We start from the raw sequence: 19,900 nt of genomic DNA on the forward strand, positions 1-19,900 counted from the left end.
TAAATATATGGTATGCAAATACTGTGTACTAGTAAAATACTTACAAGAGTTGTAATTATTTTGGCAAAAGAGCTTAGAGATCTTCCCCTGAGTAAACTGCATGGCAGCATAAGCCTACTAGCAGGGGAGGTGTAACAATTCCATAAAACAAAAGTGCATTTAAAACAGTTTAATAAACAAGGGGAAAAATATCTGTTATACTTTCATACTGGAAGCTCACAAAATATTATCTTCAACAACAGGTACCACACATTTTTCCACTGATTTTACAACTAAGCCCAGCATGCTGCAGCTTCTGACAGCATTAGGGCTTAGAACCTACTTTTGACAGCATTTTTTCATTTGTGATGGGTGGTTTGTTTTTGGATTGTTATGGGCTGGGTGAAGCCTCGAGGCAGACATGCAGCCCTGTTGATAACATATGTATTTTCCAACCCCGTGATAAATTTCCCATAATTGCTGGGCTGGAACATGGCTTTCAGCAACTTGACTCTTTCACATTTGGCTAAAGCAGCATCAGTACATTTTATAAATTAGCTCTAAGAGTATGCATGGAAGACAACAATTTTCATAAAAGATTGCTTTCAACGCTCAACTTCAGACTCCTATGCTCAGAAAGCAATGATTACTGCTTTCAGAATCCAAATCTCCTCAGCCAGATTTTTTCCTCAAGCTGGAAATCCAAAGTTAGAAATTAATTTCACAAGGTGCACCTGAAATTTGAATACTGATGTCAACAATGCTGGTTGCTACACCTTAGGAGAGATTTTACTTCTTATGCAAATCCTAATCTACACATATATTTCAGTACTCTTACATTACTCCCACTGAAAAGGTCTGCTCTGTTTTCAAAGCCTTAAAACCTTGCCTTTCACAGCTGCAAAGGAAATGACAAGAGAAGAAAAACACAGCCCAGTGCATATCAGCAATTAATTCCATCCACAACTGCCCAGCTGTTTGTGCACGGAGGAACTGGGCTGTTTCCCCTCTGAGCTTGGGCCACTGAAAGCTGATCCGGCCCTTTCGGAGATGTGGGCTGCTGGTAACGCGTCAGGAATGCACGCGGAGCTGCAGGGGAAGAAATGAAATCCAGACTGAGTATCTGTGCTATGGGGATAAAGTTATCTGGGGCAGAGGGAGGCCAGCAAAGCCAGGCTCAGCCTGCAGGGCACAACCATCACTGGCAGAGACAAGGTGGGATGAGCTCAGAAACCTGCACGTCTGTGTCAGCTCTGCCAAGGTGTTTTTATGCTGGCTGATGTCAGACAGGTACATCTGGGGGCACTTCACAAAAGCTGTTACTGTCACTTGGGATCATGCTTTCCCAGCAAAGTTGCAATAGAGACTTGGCTCCATCCATTCTAGAGTAAGACTTATTAGTAAGTAATCCCACCAATGCTTGCAGCCCTGAGGCTCCAGAACTTAAGGTAGAATTCAGTCCTTTAGAGTCTTTCCTGTGAATGAAATCTCCTCATGCCACCCTTGGGATTTCAGGAAAGGCACAGAGTATATAAAAAGGGGATGCTATTGGTACCATCAACAAACTTCACCCTGTTAGAGCCCTGGAAATTTCTGCCCACTCAAACTCACTAATTTACATGAACAGCTCTTTTTTTCCTCTAATACTTTTAATAATTTAAAAACTCAAAACAACATGTATTTTTTTCCTCCATTAATCTAAGCGAGTCCTCATATAAAAATTACAAATTGATTCCTTTTCGCTGCATAAAGCCACAGACAGCAAAACACTTCTAATATGTATTACTGGCATTTTTTCTTCAGCTTCAACACCACCAGTAAAAAATGGCTCCTTTGATTTTTGGTAGCAGCAAGTCATAGGATGGAGCAATCTATCCTCTCAAAACTCTACAGGTATTCAAAAGAATGACACTAATAGGAAAGTATTTTCACTTGACCATTTTCAAGACCAGTGCCTATGGTAAGTAACTATCACAGGGCTATTCCCTTCACAAAAAAGCAGTGAAATACCAGCTTGTGTCTTTTGCTGAATAAACTGAGTCTGCTAAAACTACACGCTTGTGCCCCAATGTGTGGAAAGAAAAACATTCAGCAGAAATAAAACTGTGAAATGTTCATACAGTGATAAAACAAATGGTAGAAAAATATCCTTCTAGCTAACAAGATTGATGAAATATTTAAACATTACCTTTTCAAGAAAGGATCTCTAAAGTTTAGAGCAATGCTTCTGGAAGCTTGGTATAATCTCCAAAACCATGATACAAGCATGCAGTGTTAAAATTTGGAAAATAGAAAAGCAGAGAACTTTCAGTAATTTACAGCTTCTCAAGGAAAGTAAATCCAAACTCTGTGGTTGACTGGAAGATATAAATTTGTACAAACAGCTTAAAATACCATCCCTTTTTTCTCTCTTGGAACCAATGACTCAATAAAGGCTAAACAGAAGCAGTACATTTTTAAATCAGAAGCATAGCACAATTTAGACTTCATGGAATCTCACTATATTGCTGCATGAACATTTCCACTGCTGCTGGAAAGCAAGAACAGCACTCATCATTCTTCCCATAATTTCATTTTTAGCTACTCAACATTGGGCAAATCCATGGGGGGATGATTTCCTATGTTGTTTATTGTCTGCCACAGCAAACCTGGCTTAGGTTTAGGAAGATGCACAGAAAGTTTCTGGAGGTGATCAGTCAATCACATCACACTAAGCAATGCCAAGACCTCCAAGGTACGTAGGCCACCTTCCCAAGACCATTAGTTCTTTTCACATGAAGTTCAGCAATGCAAATAATTTTATTTCTTAATATCCTACTTATTCTAAATATTGGACAATACAAGACAAATGTATTTTTAAACAGCAGAATATGGGGAAGTCTTTAAAAATCCCAGAAGGATTAAAGGGTTTTTTAAACTTACCTCAAAATGGAAGATATCTCAGTAAAGAAAGGAATGGTGATAGAGCTGCAGATGCCTTAAAAATTATGTAGCTTAAAAATTCCTCCTCCCCCAGCCACAGTAACTAGAATGGGTGTTAGTTATTGATTTCAAATTTATTTCTCAGGCTCAGTTTTCAGCAATATTTTGATAGAAGGCTGTGAAAATACTGATAGATGCTGAAAGTGATAACAGTAAGTTTCACTGCATCAGTAGATCTCAGCTGAGCACTACAAATAGAAATCATTCAAGTGAATCTTGCAAGTGCACATATGCCAACTGGCTAACTAAACAAAACTCTTCACTGACTAGTCTCTTCTGTTCCCTACTTCAGAGCAAAATTCTCTCTTGAGAAGCAAACCTATCCAAGATCTATGTACTCTTTAAAAGCATGAAATATCTGTCCCAGAAATAAACCACAATTCTTTGGCTTGTAAGGATTTACCATTTAAATTTAGGCATGATGCTTCAAGCTGGAGATAAATTTTAGTCACCAAGGCTAAAATTCAGATGCAGAGAGGGTTCCAAGCCCACATACCACTTATATCCCAAACCAGACTTACAGATGAGTAGTAGTGAGGTTTAGGTGTGCACACCTCTCAGAATTGATACACAGCAAAATATTTCACACCAAAAGAATGTAAAAGGGGTTTAGAAAGTCCCTAATTTTCATGTCCAGCTGTAATACATGCAAATTATTTTACTGAGGCTGAATATGAACACATATCACATTTGCTGGAATAATTATTGAAATGTGGAAGTTGTTTGATTGTGCCTAGAAATGCTTACATCACATAATAGTCAAGGATAAATAGCATCATCTGAACTTGCAAGAGAAGTTCATACTTCACAGTTAAATAATTTGTGAGTCACTTGGGATGACTTAAGTTCTCTCTCCGAGATGTGAATCAGGAACAAAGTTGCTCAATGTCTAAAAGTTCCCAGTTCGAAAGAAAAATTCCTAAGGCCTAAAGTAACAGTTTTCATTTATCATCTATATTATCTACTGAGCACTGAAATTTAACATCTTCATGTTCAGCATGTGTATTTGTGAAACCATTAGGTCCTAGAGTGCAATTCTTTCTGCCTAACTTCAGATAATTACATAGCACTTGAATTCACTGTCTAACTAAGCTCTCTCTGGCATGAAGTGAGTAATTATCTGGACTTCATTGGCTGTGCCATAGACTTAGAGCAGTTCCAACAGAGGCACACAATCCACAAGCAGGCACTGATATTGCAGAGATCTCGAGTTACGCAAGGCACGTGCTGCTCTGAAACACTGACAAGCTACAGGCAAGGCAGAATGAATGTGTGTTATCAGTAATGTAAGAGATCACCTAACTATTTTATTAGCCCAGGGGGAAAAAATCCAAGCGGCAGATATAAAACCAATTCATTAAATTCTTGCAATTCACGTGCACAACGGGTAATATGCTTTTCTATTCACCTCACGACCAGAGGTCTTTTTTTAAATTGCCCAAGTCAATACCACATATTACAGACTAATTCTCAGCAGTGAGATACAACACAGCATAAAATGAGAAACTCAGTGCCAATCACATCCCAAGATCTGGCAACAGTGTGAGTGTAGACTAAAATATGCTGTGAGAAACTGTGACCAGGCACAAACAAGGTTTCAGAATACCAAGTGCAAGAGCTGCCAATATAGCAATCATTAAGTAAAAATATATTACCAATTCCTCAAAAAATAAGAAGGAATAAAATTTCAACATGTAGGGAATAGAACAGAAGTAAAAGTGAAGGAAAGAGGAACAGAGGAAAGCTAGCAGATACATTTTATTTGGTTTGCAATCAAAACAAAATTTTTGGAAAAATAATTAAAAAAAAATTATGGATTACAAAAATGTTCACCTGTGAAGACTACTAAAAAGCAAGCAAGCTTAATAGGAAATAGTATTTAACAAGTTCCATAAATGATTTTTAAAGTAATAACAAAGCTTTATCTCTCATTCTCCGTAAGTGCTTGAAGCTAATGTGCATCTCAAAGAAAGAAAAATGAGCCAAAAAGTTAGCAATTGCACTGCACAACTCACACTTCTTGACATCAGTGTGATAATACAGTTGCTACATCTCAGTGTTAGCGTGACATGTAAATAAACAAAGCACTCCTTTGTAGTAGAAATCCTTTAATGGTTCATGCTGAAAGTGGAGCAAAGGCAACAACAAACCCCTCACATCCATCAGCCCTCTACAAGCACCTTGCTGCATTCATGGCAATAAAAAGTTTATTGCAGTGAAATGTATTGAATGCACTGCACTGAAATGTATTTTGTAAAAGCTGATTTATGCTCTCCTCCTTACATGACAGTTAGATGAGCCAGGGCTGAATCGGCATGATGCATGACAAACATGCAACACTAAGTTATGGTGAAGATGAGAGGATTTTTGAATACTTTTCTAAATCATAGAAGCTTATCAGTACCCACCTACAAACATATGCTTTCTTCCATATGACACAATGTGCAAAATAGCAATGGTGCAAACTTCATGTTTTATGCTTCAAAGAGAATAGCATAATTTTATCTACAGTGTATACTCCCAAAGCCTAAAGGAGAGATTTGGTGAAAGAAAATATTTCCATGGAAGTAACTTTATCTTTCTGGTAACCTTCGGTCATTTTGTAATTCTTTGGTACAAACCTGGTATGAAGCTGACAGATGCTGAAGAGGGCTGCTCTAGTAAATCTGTTTCACTTTAAAGCTATTTCACCATCTTTAAGTACCTTAAAGAGCTCTAGCCGTGAAAAAGCTTGAAGCTGCTTTTAGTCCAAAAAATATTTTTTTCCTAAAGTCTGGTATGATGCCAATATGACACTTTACCTTATTTATTTTTTATCTTCTTACCAAGAAATGTGTGTTATCAGTATTGTAAGAAAGAGTCAGAAACATTCAGTGTGATGTGCACCAATCACATACAAAGACAGGAGAAAATTCAGACTTGGCAGATTTCATAGGAGTCTGCCTACAGACAATGCCACACATACCACAAAGTAAGCTTCACCTACATCTTGTGGTCAGAACCTGACCAATATTAAACAAACATTCACATCTAAATTAACGTACATCAGCAGTCAAAGATTTTTATTACATATGTGTCATTAAGTGTTCTTGAGGCAATACAGTTAATTTCAGTCCACTGTTTCATATAATCCAGTTATTTATTGAGGTCCATCTAATTTATCACAAAGTTGCATTGTGGTATAGTATTCTGTTCCTGGCTGTTAAGCAAGTACATTTTTCAAAAAGTTATACAATTACAGAGCAAATGATTGGGGTTTTTTTGCATTTCACACCAACAGCAACTTCAACTCTGCAAGCTGAAGAGGAGGAAAACAAGACCTAAATAACTGCATGTCCCACCCTAAGGTTAAAGGCCATCTGTCTGAAATGCACATGAGCACTTCCCTCAAAACCTGAGATAAGTTCTTGCCCACGCATTTGCCCATGTGTTTACCAATTTTGTGGTCTTTGTTCCTAATGAAACACACCAACTTGCCTGTACAGACCTGCAGGTCTGTGGTACCCTGGCTATTCCTGGAATGCTTTTAATACATTGAAATTGTGTTTGTCTATCTTCCTGCTCTGATCTCACAGCCATTTTAAGCAACAGATCACAGTTGCCAGATCAGTGTTGTCACTGGTGGTTACTGTAAGCTCTCTTGGGTAAATGGTATCTACTCCTGGCAATTTGACACATTTTTTTTTCTATGTTCTAAAAATCTTTTAAACAAACATTTCAATTTGAGACCAATTCTCAAAATATGACCTGTAAAGTGAAGTTTCTGCCCTAAAATCTCTCAGGAAAAAATCTTGGATAAAAACCATTTAGCTTTTTTACTGTGCCCTATGTTCACCATGTATTTCTTCTATACTTCAGTCATCTATCAGCTCTCCAGTCTGTCTGGCAGGATGTTCATTCCTGATGTACTTGAAATGATTCAATTTAAAGGATTTATTGCTGGCTCTGGTATCTTTAGCAAATTGTTTCTCAGAATATCTTTTGGCCAGACTTATTATACTTTAAAATTTAATTTGTGAGAGAGTCTTTTTCCCCCTTCTATTTTCTTCAGCAAGGAACCATCTTTCAACTTTTGAAAGATGGTTCCTTGTTGCTAAGAGATTCCTAAACCCTGCTATAAACCCCTCCTTGCCTCTTAAAAATAAAAAGTAGCAACAACAAAAAGTTTGAAGTCTTCAGTAGATGGGTATATATTTTATCCAATTTCTCATTCATTCTTTTAAAAGCCACTTTACTACCTGCAGACTTTAACCTCCTTATAACAAGCATGTTCATTTTTATGACTAGCAAAGGCAGGAGGCTGGCAGGGAAATTGCACTGCTCAGACCCCTGAACTTGAATCAGACAAACACATTCCTGGGAGTCAGGGAAGAACAGCTCTGCTATCCCAGACACAAACGTACTGAGAGCAACACTGGTGCTTTCTGAAGTCATTGCCTTCAACAAGCTTCAGACTTGTACCCACAGGCTTTGGAAACACAAAATTGCTTCCTTCCATACCTTCATGGTAGCAGGTTGCTGCCCCAAACATTAAGGCGATGTTCAATGTAGTGTAACCCTATTTGTATTGTGTGTTACAATTTTTCAAAAATTTTTTTTAAGAACACATACACAAACACTGCAAACAGAACGCAGATGAATTTGTTTTATCATTGTTTAATTGCAATATTTGAGGGACTGACTGCTTCAGTTTATTAGAAGAATTAACTCAATCTAAAGTAACAGCCTATGTGAAGTGTAAATGCTCCATTTCCATGGAGAATAAACACATTTCATTCAGCAACTCACTCACCAATTTGTGTAGCTGCACTACTGTTAGTCCAAAAAACGTGATAAAATTGAATTTAGAATTAAGATAATTATAGGTTACTCCAATTAATGGTATAGATAAGCTTCAAACTGAACTTCTTGACATGAAACCCTCCTTATTTCTATGTTAAGGTGTAGACACTGGGCAATAACTGTTCCTGAATCTGAAGCATAAAAGAATCAGACTTTCATGGTTTGTTAGCGATTTTTTTTACCCCATTCTCCTTCAACCAAGACTCCCCTCAGCCTAAGACAACACACCACAAATCACAGCTCCTAGCACTCCACCCTGATAACCAGCAGAGACTTGAGTGTTGGCAAGTCTCAGTTAGCAGCCTAAGCTCTGCAGGAGCAGCAGAATTAAGGGAGCATCAGCTGCAAAGAACTTGACTGAATTTGTTTTAACCTGACACACAACAAAACCAAGCCTTAAACTTACTTCCACATTTAACAGACTCTTATCCATGAAGAGTCATTGGTCATTAGCAGACAGAGAAAAACTTCATGTTACTGCAACTGAACTGTCAAGAAGTTTTACAAATCCAGCTTCAGCAGAGGGGAAACAAAAAACCGACTTTCTAAATATCAACATTTGCTAAGGATGTTATAATCTCTGAATACAGCTCAATAAGTGAAGGGGGGAAAAATCACAAACCCACAGGCTGCTGCTGAAGTTAAATTGGTAATGAGTGGGAGAGTTTCAAGGTTTATAACTACTTCAGAAAAAAAAATCCAGTTTTAAAACACATATTCCTCATTCACTCTACACAGCTGATTAATAAAGCCAGACCTGATAAAATCCAACAATCTCCACAGTAAACACACAATGGTGAGCTAATACCCATCTAGCCATATTTGGATTTTTCAAGCTTTACAAAGATTCAGCAGTTTTAAGTCATCAGGAACAGATTTATTCTTACGCCAAGGAGCAATTAAAAAAAATTACGTACAATGTGGTAGATATAGAGAGACACAATTAAAGGCATTTCATGAATAGCTATAATGCTAGCAAAATAGAATGAGTTTATCTTTTGGAAACAATATTTAATTTTAAGGTAGATCTGTTCTCCTGCAGTTATAAGCCTGATCACTTAAAATATACCAGTCTGCAACTTTGAATATCATTTCCAGCTTTAATTCCATCATCATAGAGAAAGAGCTGAAAATCTGATCACCATGTCACAAGCAACTGAAGAGTTACATCAGCTCCTCTTTGCAGAGCTGTTCTTCATTAATTTATAATTAACAGGATGTGATAAAACAATCTGTATCACTAACTTTTAACAGCCTTCTTGTGTCAGCTGGAAATGTTTGTGTGTGGTGAACGCCAGAGCTCCAGTGCCTCTCTCCCATGCCCAGCAACTCCCTACAATTCCTTCTGGAGGTGCCCAGCAAGCTCCTCTGCCCCTTCTGAAATCAGACTTCACATGAATGCTGTCCTTCCTCCTCCTGCCTCCCATGGAACTCTTTATCACATGGACTGAGGAATTTGACTGGGAATGAGATACAGACACTTATCTGCTGCCAGCAAACTGTTTCCATGAAAGGGACCTCGGAAAGGGAAAATGGCAAAGAGCAATCCAACACTCTTCAACATGTTCCAGGCACTCAAGGGGAACAAAAAGCAAAAGACAAAAGGGGAAAAAAAAAAAAGCAGCACCAACAATTCAGGATTTTAACAAAAGTGAAATAAAGCCTTCGAAAGCTGTGCTGTCTTGGAAAGCCTGAATGTCTTTTTCCTAAATCCTCAGCAGAAGTAACAGCTACAGAAATTCTGCACAAACTCAGGGATTAGCAGCATGCCCGAGGAGGAAATGGGATCTTTGCTTCAAGCACCCAATTCGCATTTAAAAGGCTGCAGGAATTTGGATAAGCCTTCCTTACTGCTTCAGATCATCCAAGAAGCAGCAATTCTGGAAGTATCCTAGGGTGATGTCTTCCTGTTTTACTTATTAATCTTCCTCATCCTCAACTTCTAAGCTACGCCAGCTTTCCACCACAGTGAGAGAAGCAGTACAAGTGCTCAAATTTAGTCTGCTTATGCCAGAGAAACTTTAGGTTTGGCTCTTTTGAGACAAAGACAATCATCACTTGGTGCTGAGCTTACAGAAAACCAGGTTCTGTTTTGTAACAACAATCTATGCTGAAAATTATCGTGCTTTTAAAATAACGATTAAAAACACAACCAACAACCCCATAGCTCTTTCACATATGTACTAAAAGCAACAGGAGTTACACACAAAGCAAGTGTTTTTTCAGGAGAAAGGCAACAACTACAGAAATGTTGAACATGATCTCCTTTTATTTTTTTTTAATTCTCTTTGATTACTTTAACTTGCACAATATATATCCCACATTTTATTTCATTTGTTATGAGTTATCTGGGCAGAGCTCCAGTGCTTTGGTGAACTGGTCACAGTGAACAGCTCAGTTCAGCATGAGCACTACCAGCAGCAGGGACAGCTGGAGAAGTGGAGGAGATAAAACACCATTGTCACATCCATACAGGACAAGGTTGAGACAGCCAAGTAAACAGGAACTGAGTTCCAGAGAGTTTCTTCATCTCAACAGGAAAGAAAAGTCCAACCAATGCAGGACTTTAAATGCAAATCCTCTTCACAATTAATGTGGTTACCTTTCAATCTGAACAAGAAAAACACAGATTGCAGAAACAGCATGAACAAATATTACTGTCTGCAACCACAAATATTTAATGAGATAAAAGCAAAGACTCAGACTTCTATGCATTGAAACTTCTCACACTAAGAATAAAAAAAGCTTTAAATTGATTCTTTAGAGAAAAAAAGCATCAGATTACATAATTGTATGAAATGTGCATAAGCCCAAATTTGTGTTTAATTTTGTCTTTGTTATCAGACTGCAAGACAACTTCTTTTTACTGGAAACAGGCATTTAAGGCAGAAATATACTTGTGTCACATATTCTGTTTCATCATTCATGCAGACAGGATTATCTACAGTCACTGACATTTGAAGAGCCACATCTGGGCAACTTAAACAGCACCAATTAAAAAACTGACCAAAATCAGGAAGTTCACTGACAATGGGGCTCAGAGGGGCCAATAAATTTACATTTAACCAGAGGACCCCAGGCTTTTGGGATGACTAAATATGGTTCCATCAGGGCTGGTAGCTGAGACAAAAGATGGAGAACACAATCTTTCCATATCTGCATGAATACATTCAGGAGTAAACACTTATTAAACACTTTCCCTTGCTTGACCCTAGGAAGCATCATGCCTGAAGGGATTTTGAGCCAATGTTCATCCCAATTCCCCCCTGATGGGCTGGAAGGGTGAGGGCTGTTTGGAGAATGGAGAGGGAATGTTGAAAGATGCTGGGCAGGGTGGGAGGAAAGCACTCAAGAGCATGCTTAAAATAGTCCCACAGACACATCTAACGTCTCAAGGATTAGAAAGCCCAGGGGCTCAAAACCATCAACACCACAGCAGCCTAGTTAGGAACATGACCTTCAGCAGAGCTGGAACACAGGGTGTGTGCAGGTGGCAGGAATGGGACACTAAAGGCTGACACTTCAGCAGGGCACAGACAAAAGGTTTAGTCAACTCCCCGCTGGTAACATGCAAAAATACTTTGGCAACTGTCCTGCTCTGCCCTACCTTGACCTCTTCCTCAGTCCTATGTGCAAGGGGATTTTAAAACAGTCTAAATGAGTAATGCCACCTGCAGCTTGGAAATATGCTTCATATCCAAGAGAGAGAGAGAGACCTTAAAAAAGAAATATCAACTTTACCACTTGCTGAATCTTAAGAGTTCTGTGAGATGTTTTCAAAAACAGCCCCAACAAACCCTTTGAATGTTTCAATAGTTCAGGATCTGAGCTCTCCTCACACAAACCATGGAGAGAGTGCAGCTTTCCCAACAGGTAAGAGACAATGTTGAGTCTTATTTGACCAAGTGAAATGGTTATGGGTAATAGAGCTACACTGTCTGTATTTCAGGAAGGGCTTGGGGTTTTATTATTATTTTTAAAAGAAAAATCAATTCAGGTGATAGACTGGAAGACAGATTCCCTTTAGTCTTGCATCTTACTGTATTTTTGTACAGTTTACATTTAGATTGTTCCTTAGAGCAGGAAATAAAAAGGCCATTGTTTTACCACATTCTCCCATCATTATAATGAGATGCATCAGACTGGAGTTATTGAATAAGCTCAAAACTCCCCAGGTTACATTCTTCTTCATCTCCAGCCTCGCCTTTCAAACGAGCTTAACTCTTATTAAAAGGATCAGGGCTGTCCTCAGGCATACCCTGTCTTTAAACATGAAGCCCCCAACCACATTTTATGGAAAAGAACTGTCAGTCTCTACCTTTGCCAAACTCCATAGCAGCTTTAAACAATTATGCAAGACAGTAGATTTTTATTCCAGGCTCCTCTTACTCAATATCAAGTTCTAAAAATAATATTTTTCTTTCTGCTAGGGCACCTCCAAATAGTGATGATCCAAAGGCATTAAATAAAAGAAAGTTACAACTTAAAGAGCGTGACACAGATTATGAATAAAGAAACACATCCCATATGGAAAAGTTTTTAAAATTTGACATTTCTTTTCAATATGTGTTAATCAGAAAGACAGTAGTGAATTCTCACTGCTTCAGACAGAAAAGAATCAAACCTCTTGGGGCACATTACACAAAGGCAATTGCAAAGAAGGGAGAACAATCCTGTAGTTTCTTTTAAAACCATACTCTGTGTTTTTTTAAATGGCTGGGAAAGTCAGCAGTTTGGAGCCAGCCACATGTTACTTATCAATGCTTCAAATGCAGGGTGAGTTAGAAAGGCCATGCCTGGTTCCTTTTGCAATTGGGAAAAATCTCTTTTGAAGTCTTTTTGAGGGACTGATGGGGGAGAAAGTGTCAGGAAAAGGATTTGACAGGTTCTGCACAGTGTGGGGCAAAAAAATGTCAAGAGTAAAATCCCTTGTCTAAAATGAGCAAAGAGATAGAAACCTCTCCTTCAGCACTGGAGACGCCAGATAAAATGTCTAAGAGTCCCTTGTATCTTTTTTCCAGCTACACATTAATTCCTTTTTATGCCTTTTGCCAGCTTCTCATCTTACCAGGAGCCTGCAGAAGCCAGTCCAACACTGCAGGGAATGCAGCCACACTGGGGCTCCATGTCTAGCACTCTCCCAAGATCCCAGGAAAACATCTTCTATTTTAAATACCCCAAGCATCACAGAAGGCCTCAGTTTCAAGGTGGAACCAATGATCTGAATCATCTTAAAGCAAAAGTGAAAGGACCAAGACGTTATCCAGTTTCTTGAAATGAAGGGTATTATTGATGAACACATCAGTGACAACAACACTGTTGTTTTTGCTCTTGGACAGCAGACAGGTTTTGCTCTCCTGCATTTTCAATTCTGTCTAAATAACAGACATGAGTACTTTTGTAGCATGTGCAATGTAAGCATAACTACCACCAGCAGGTCAAGAACTGAACACATTTTGTTTTTACCAGGACCATAAGTTGCATTGCCCTTTTAAATTCTCACACTCTTCAAACAAAAAGAAAATGTCCATTATTTTTTCCATCAATCACAAAGACTCAATGTAACTCATCTCTGAAAGCTGTATTTATAGTAGAAATTTGAGAAATTAATTCCATATAAACTCTACTCTCATCTGTAGCAAACTGCTTTTGCATGTGTGGCACAAGCAACCAACACAGCTACAAACAACACAAACTTAGCATCCACACGACAGAAAGGACCAGAGGTCACTACATCACTACTCACAAGTAACAAGTTGGTGCACTCTTAGTGGAAGAAGCTCAGCTCTTCCACTGTTTCTCAGCTCAGCTTCTCTCAGTTTGAAGGGCACAGAAGTATAAAATCAGCTTTTATTACCAAAAGCCATTGTCTTTCCATTTTTATGAAGTGATAATATTTTGACTTCTTTCTTGCTTCTGCCTCATAGCGTTCCATTTGCAAGGTACATGTAACATCTCACAGATAATACTTCACAGCAAAGAAAGGAGAAAAACTTTTTCCAACTAAGAAAAGTCTTTCAAAAGAACCCTATCCAAGTGCTAGCAACAGGATTATTTTAATATAGTCTTTTAGTTACATAACAGACATGAAAATGCAAGTTATAACCCTGTCTTATTTTAATAAAGACCTGGGGAGCTAGATAAAAGAGCGCTAGACAAAAAAATACTTCAGATAAGAGATTAGGCACTCAAATCCCTAAAATATTCCACTGCAAGAGTGTTTGCTGCCTATTATTATAAAGACTACAACACAATATATGTTATCTATACCACAGATACACTTGTAAGATATTAACAGAAGTGTCTAAAAAATGTATAAAAGAATCCCCAGTTCAGCTTGTAGAATCCAGGCTGCTGTCGGGTTCTGCCATCTTCATACCACTCCTTTTGCATCTTTAGAGCTGTACATATTTAGCTGTACATTTTTAGGAGCAGTTAACTGCTGTTGGCTAAGTCTGCTAATTGCCCTGAAGAAAGTCAAAGCTGCAATCACCATACTCATTCATCTTTGACGATATTTATCATCAGCTGGTGCCTGTATCCCACTGTACAAAAAGGGAATATCCACCTCAGTGGGACTGGAACTTGCAGGACACCTCAATACCCTTATGACTGTGCAGTTCTATTATGTATTTACAGCAAGTATTATGCAGCTTTGTTCAGACTCTTGTACACACACCAAAGCTAAGGTAAAACTTCATCCCACAAAAGTACTTTGCACAACATTAATGAGATTATTGTGATGGGGGTTTTTGTCTGTGGTTTTTAATGAAAACATTTTAAAAGTGGCAGTTCACTGATTCAGTTCCCTCTTCCCCCTTAATATTGTTACGCTAGAACACAGCAAGAATTCAGGCAGTAAAATGTTTTAGGTACCTTGAGTTTTTCCACAGCTCTCCTCCTCTCTAGTAATACAGTTGACCTGGAAAACAGAAAAAAGACATAACTGACTTGTGGTAGGCTTCTCAACATAACTGGAATATACTGTATACTGTATATTTAGCATCTTGAACCCCTTTTCAGAATTTTTGACTGAATTAAATTTTAGTTTGTTGTCACATAATGCATTTTTCATACAACAAAATCTCAAAGGGAAGTCTCATTTAAGAGTGCCTAGCTGGAAATCTCAGGTTACAACGCACAAAATCCAGACTACCTGCTGCATTTTTAAAGCAGAGCATAACAGCCACAATCCACAACTGCTCTGGCAGCCCTGAGGAAGCTGAACCCCAGAGCAGGGCTGAGGTGGGGCAGGAGCAGAGCACAGGAACACAACACCTCCCTTTGAACACTACCAGTGCCCAGAGCTCCGACAGGAACAACCGCCCTGCTCTGACCCTTTCCCACCCCCGAGCAGGAAGGGGTTTTCCTCCTGCATTCACCTTCTAACATTAATGTAAAAGGAGTAAATAAAATAGCAATTGTTTACTTCTATCATCTTCTGTCATCACAGGCTTTGAGCACAAGTTATCTTAAGTCAAACCTGACAAATTATTTCTAACACCTTCCTTTTTCCCTCAGCCATTCCATCAAGAAAAAAAAAGTTATTTCCTGGGGACAGGGGCCAGACTCCTTCCTTTCATGCATGCATACAAAACATATGCTACATTTTCTAAGATCTGTACATTGCAAATTAGACATTTTATGCATTGTGAAAACACTGGGCTCAGCCTACCATGAGGCAAGGCTGGTACCTCTCACCAACTTGTTACCCTATTTGAATTCATCAGGTTGCAACAGACTCTTTCAACCATTCTCTCCTCAAGCACTACTGCTTAGGTTTTCTCAGCATATCACACTACAAATACTTCACCAGTTTCAACACTTCAGCAGCCTGGTTATCCCATTTCCCATCAGCACTAAAAGCTGGATTATTCAACGTGCTCTATGAATTTCAGGAGTAAAGAACTGACTTTCAAAAAAACCAATGTGCACAAAAATAATGCAAGTAGAATTATACAAAATTACTGGAAGACACTATAATTGCAAGCTACTCTAAAGCAAAAAATAAAATTCCAAGAGAAGTAAAAATAACATGTTGTTGCATCTTGGTATTGCTCAAATTGTCTATTTTCTCTGAATTATTTACTTATATAAAGTCAATGCCTTGCTCAGAAAGTTTGGATTTAGCAATGAACAATGCACTTATACAGAGTATTACAGGTGTAATACAGGTAAACAGCCACAAGACTATTTTATCTACTTTTAGACCTGACAGGAATACAGATGTAGGGGAGATTTAGGGGACAGAATTCTCTACCTAGGTGCTCTCTGTGGGGCTTGGGCATATTTGCTCATTCTTCTGCCCTGTCAACTGCTCCCTGGCAGAGCACACAAAGCAATGGCAGTGACTGGGAAAGTAGAAGAGATTCATTGGCACCAAAATGCCATGCTAGAGCGTGAGTACTCCACAGCATCAGGAATTTAAACACTCTAACGTGACTGTTTATTCTTGGCATGAGTGCAGTTTATTTTTCATCTACTTCACACTGTTAGAGATAAGGGAACTCTATTTTTACGCAAGCTCCTGATGTGTTATTTTAAGCGCAGCCGTCACAAGCAAGAAGAGACTCTCATCCAGGCTAGCAGCTACTGTTTCCAGAGGGCATTGACAGACCACTCTCAGACAGGAAAATTTCAGTCTTTCCAATTTTCCAGCTTCAGGTCTAGTAGCAGTGGTTTGCAGAACACAGAGGTGCCCCTATCTGAGGCGCTGGACACCACTTCGGTCTCCCGAGCATGTCATGGCCCTGCTCCTGCCCAGCACAGCCCCAGGACAGCAATGGGCAGCTTGCCCAGCTCTGTCCCCACCTCTGGCCACCGCACAGGCTGGAGATCCCACAGCTCTCAACAGAATGGGGTACTGTAGGACAAAGCCAGAAACTGTGACACTGCAAACGTAAAATGCTATTGAGCAAACTTCTTCCCGTCCTTTGTCACAAGCTCTTTGTAACAATCTTTTTCTTCTACTTCACATCCCTTCTCCCTATTACCACTCAATGCACTTTCACAAGCTATTCATCCCTACCCACTTCAAAATTCTCATTATTAAAACAACAACAAAAATATGTGACAATTATCAAACTACTCTGCCATTCAGTGCCATGACTTAATTCCCTCTGCTTAATCCATCAGGGTCCTTCATCCCCCATTCTACCCACTCCTGGAGTATAAGCAAGAAACTTTGACACAGGCACCGGTCAGGAAATGTCTTCACTGCACTTTCCATTGTTTAGGTCACATTCTCAGCTCTTGTTCATCAGTTAAATGCCTCCGTGCCCAAAATAAAATTATATAATCAATAACAAAGGACGCAGATCATAGCAAGAATGGGAAAAAGAAAATCTGGGAAGGAGTAACAGTCACACATTAAAGAACAAACTCAGAGTCACCTCTCAGATCAGGGAAAACAGCACTATACATTCTTGGATGAATAAATTGGGAGGAGAAATGGATTTTAACTAAGAGATGACAGCAGTGAGACAGATATTGAACATGAACAGCTTTGGAAAAATTTTCAATATATTTGAATAGCTGCATATGTCAGAAATCAGACATACTACACAAATCCTAACAGGATATTGAAAATGCAAGTGCAAATTAAAAGCTAAATGTGGGCTTCAGCCCACAAAAGGACAAAAGAATTTTTGTGTCAGAAATACCATTTATCTTGAGAATTAAAGTGCAAAAGCCACTTGGTTACTTGAGAGCTACCTCTGCGTCTCTCAGAGAATTAATGTTTTAGAGCTGCATCCAGAAACTATGAGTAATCACAATGATGGATAGTCCAGGAACTGTTGGGATACCCCAAAGAAACATGCCCTGGAATGAAATGATGATCTTCCTCAGCTACTCATATTATAATGGCTGATCGGTGTGCATTAGGAAAATACGCTTCTGGTTTGAATCCAAACCTTGAGTATAAAAGCAAAACTCTAGTAAATATTTAAGAGAATTTTGAGTTCCAAAAAGAAGAGCTAGCAACTAAGTTCTTTCTTTTTTTTTTTTCTCACAAACAAAACCATCAAAAGATTGTGCAACTCTAAGAGCCCTTAAGGAAACAATTGGGAATTTTTCATAACATGGTATTTCCTTATACTGCTGACCACAGGAATGCAAACAGTTCCACCAAACAGAGATTCTTCATTGGAAACAACTGACAATCTAACCATGTTTCCATCTTTTCCATTCTCAGCACTCAGCATACAAAACAGATGATATAATAGAATACAGAACTGTCATACCAGGGCCACAAGACATCTTTACTATAAATCAGCACCTGAGAAATTTAACAAAAACATATTTCCTAGGGGCTCCAGAGAGAATTTCTGCCTAATTATTTTGCACCTTTGATTAACAAAACTGCAATCTTCTATTATTTGTTGAATTTCCCTCAAATACTGTTAGCATCCCTGCCAACCCAAAACAGACCCCTATCCCCAACCTTAATTCAGCATATCAGTAACAAGACACATTCCCACAGCATTCCCTGACAGAAAGGCAGATGAGGCACAAAAACGTGGGCTGATACTCAACTGAGTTAGTGAAAGGAAAAGCAATGCTACTCTTTGTACCTTAGAAGACATCCCATATAAATCTAATGGATAGATTTCCTCACTACCTTCCTCATTTAGGATTATTTGAGCAACGTCAACTGACATAATGAATCCCTCCAAAGGAAGCTGGAAATGTTTGTGTACCTGTACAGAAATGGTGCTCAGAACTGACATTCTACCAGAAACTGCACAAGGAGAGCAAGTACCAGAGGGAGCAAGTGCCTCAAGGGAAAGGCAAGACAGGACTTACAAAGAGACCTAATTTTCCTGACAGATAATTAACAAGTCACTATCATGGAGAAAACAATTTACACTCTGTGCTGAACTTCATGCTGCGAAGGGAGAAATATAGGATAAATGAACATAGGCAACTGGAGATACATTATTGTCAGAATTCAGGAAGGCACTACGAATGGGAAAGGTGCTACATCAGCACCCTGACCAATATATGTCATTGCAAATTTGCAACTCAATTAAGGCAAGATTTTAATCAGAGCTACAAATGCACTTAATTCTCTCAATTCAGGCTGAGGGAAAGCAAGAGGAACAAGTCATGAAAGGAGAACAAAACTGGAATGTGCTACAAAGAGACCAAATTGTTTTCAAAAGGAAAAACCAAAACAAACAAAGCCAGTGAAAGACAAAGCTTTATGGAGTTAGTTTGCCAAACAAGTCAAGAATTTTGGATGGTAGAAAAGACCGACAAATGTCTTAACTTCAGATAGAGACATAAAAAGACTTTGCTAGTGTGGAAGTGTTTACAATCCATGGCAGAGAGATTATTATTCTTGTAGTCAAGGAAACCACCCTTACAGGATTTCAAATTTTGGAATTCCCCTTTCAAGAGGGAACACAGGAAAATCCTCCATGCTCTTCTAAAAGGAGAATGAATATGGCTCTAGTGTCCCAAACAGGGCCACGAGGCTTTGCCAACACACTGGTTCCAATGGCTCCACAGAGGAAGAGGTCACCATCATAAATGAAACATGTCAATACTGCACTTCCATAGATCATCAATGATAAAATAGCCACTACATCCCATAATATTTTCACATACAAAACCATTTACCAGGAGTTGCTAAACCAGTAGCTAAAATTTTCAAGTTAGGCTTTATTTAAATTACTGCATCTCTTGATGTTTTCTTTCAAAGGGATGCCCACTCAACTCTCAAAAGCTGACCATTCATCACAGCACACTGCTGTCTTGGAGAATTAATCTTTTCTACATGCTACAAACATGTGAAACCTCCCCTCCTGTTTGGACCATTCTGAAACTCTAAACATAAATTATACAAAGAAACAGCTTGGTTTAATTATAATAGTAGAGTAAAACTTATTTTTCCAGTTTTTAATCTTAACTAGATAACAAAACCCCACTTCAGCTGATACAACAAAGTGTGCTGAGATTTAGAAGAGAACTCAAAACCTATCTTTTATTTTTATTGCTGTCAACATCCTAAGAAAAAAATATGCACCAAAACCTTTTCAATTTAATCTCCCTGGTGTTGCTAGAGTACTACCCAGACTCTGCAGACTGTAAA

At 38.7% G+C, this 19,900-nt stretch overlaps 1 protein-coding gene across 3 annotated transcripts in view; it reads right to left on the reverse strand.

Moving 5' to 3' along the window:
* The window catches only part of ADD3 (adducin 3), a 92,020-nt gene that overhangs the window by 44,176 nt on the left and 27,944 nt on the right, over positions 1–19,900 (reverse strand). For all 3 annotated transcript variants that reach the window (XM_063163228.1, XM_063163225.1, XM_063163227.1), the window contains exon 2: positions 14,680–14,725. The gene's annotated coding sequence lies outside the window, so the exon portion shown is untranslated. The remainder of the gene's footprint in view (positions 1–14,679; positions 14,726–19,900) is intronic.

This window comes from Melospiza melodia, chromosome 9, assembly GCF_035770615.1.
Source record: "Melospiza melodia melodia isolate bMelMel2 chromosome 9, bMelMel2.pri, whole genome shotgun sequence".
NCBI lineage: Eukaryota > Metazoa > Chordata > Aves > Passeriformes > Passerellidae > Melospiza > Melospiza melodia.